The sequence below is a fragment of the Acyrthosiphon pisum genome, chromosome X, assembly GCF_005508785.2.
Source record: "Acyrthosiphon pisum isolate AL4f chromosome X, pea_aphid_22Mar2018_4r6ur, whole genome shotgun sequence".
NCBI lineage: Eukaryota > Metazoa > Arthropoda > Insecta > Hemiptera > Aphididae > Acyrthosiphon > Acyrthosiphon pisum.
In genome coordinates, this window is record NC_042493.1 from 115871374 (window position 1) to 115873346 (window position 1973).

The 1973-nt window shown below is 32.2% G+C and overlaps 1 protein-coding gene across 8 annotated transcripts in view; it reads right to left on the reverse strand.

Moving 5' to 3' along the window:
• Positions 1-1973, reverse strand: part of LOC100166820 (neural-cadherin) — a 215287-nt gene that overhangs the window by 61396 nt on the left and 151918 nt on the right. The window lies entirely within an intron of this gene.

Consider the following 1973-nt stretch of genomic DNA (forward strand, 5'->3'; position numbering starts at 1 on the left):
TATTTATCGTTTGAATACATAAATAATCAGTGTCGGCCTGTCCATGGCCGCTAGGCCACGAACGCGTCCGGGGCACCTTCATTTATTTTTGTTTTTTATTTGGGGGGGGGGCATAGTTTTGGGGTTAAGGGTAAAGAAAAATTGTAAGGTCTTAAAAATTGGATCAATAATCAGATGCTCACTTATTATCTATAGTGTGAGAGTAGTGCATACTAGTAATATTTTATTCTAGTAATTGTTTTGTATTACACGTAGGTACTAAAAAGAAATCCACTCGGAGTATTAATCTTTTCTAATTATCCATAAAACCAGAATACCGACGTCTGAGAGAAAACAAATATGTTTCATAATAATTTCCGTGAAATATTTCCCTTTGAAATACATATTTTCAAATATTTCAACGAAATTATTGTGAAATATATTTGTTTTCTCTCAGACGTTGGTATTCTGGTTATATGGATGATTAGAAAAGATTAATACTCCGAATCGAGATTATTATAGTAAAAATATTATTAGTTATTGATAATGGATTTCCTTTTAGTACCGAGTCGGCTAAAATTCAATACTCGGCGAATCGATATGTGAGTCAGTATTTTCGCACATTTTCCCGGGCCTGGAAACCTCTTCCCGGCCTTCGCCCCTCCATAAGTATGTTATTCAATCGTGTTTCTTCGATAGCGCGCCTGCGCAGTCTGACGGCTTCCTACCCACCTATTATACATATACATAAGGCTGTGTGTGTAGACGGCATTCTGTTGGCTCTACAGTCACGACGACTCATCTCTATACCGCGGTATGCAGGAATCCTAGTAATTTGGAATGCATAAACAATCGTTTGGTCTGAAATCGCAGGTATTCGTCCTGTGAATATCGTTTGCGAATATCGCACGGAATGCTTCATAGACACCTGCGGTTAAGCATTAAAATTAAACTTGTTTGGTAACCAATAATGTATCGACTGGATCCTATATTTTACCAGAAACCAAGGCTGGGCATTAACGAGTTAAAAAGTTAAAGTTAAGTTAATTTTATATTAACTTTTTAACTTAACTAGTTAATTTTTGCTTTTCATTAGCTTAACTGTTAACTTACTGAATTTCTTTTTTAATTAACGTGAAATTAACGAGTTAATTTTTAATTTCAAGAAGTAAGTTAAGTTAATTTAATTGTTTTTAATTTCATCATATTTCACTACTTCAGTATATTTCATTTTCATGTCAAAAAAATATTCACCGTGAATTGTTTAAAGTAAAAAATTTAAATAATTCGAATTTAACTAATATGGAAACACTGTATAAAATATAAACACTATAGTCTATAATTTAGTTTTGGGTTGGAAAAAAATTCAGTATGTTAGCGTTGTATAAACAAATTAACTTTTTTTTAACTTAATAAAAAGTTAACAAAAATTTTGTATTAACTTTTAACTTAACTGAGTTAACCTATAGTTAAATTAACTTTTAACTTTTTGTTATTGGTGCATATTAACTTAACTTAACTGAGTTAAAAAAAATCATTAATTTGCCCAGCTTTGCCAGAAACCACTCTCGAACCGTTAGACACCCGCATATTTTCAACTTTATAAAAACAATTTTTTTATACCGTCATTTGGAAATATGCAAGACTACGAACCTCAACTAGGATTTTTTTTTTACCTGATTTGTCCCGACCACCACTCGTTTTTCACAAAATGTATCATTTTTATGTCAGAATTTCTAGTCATTTTTATTAAAAACTAGCTGAACCCGTGCTCATTAAGTGTACCAACTATATGTGACTCAAACTTTGTTCAATTCGTTATTTAATATTCGGTGTATGATTTCAAAATTAATCTTTACTTTTCCGTTGCCCGGAATAAAAATTCTGCTTCGCAGCAGTACATTATCAGTAGGCATCTACCTGTGGTAGTTCGCGGACCCCATGCTGTATATATATTAGTGTGTGATTTAACTCTAAAGTATCAAAGTTATACC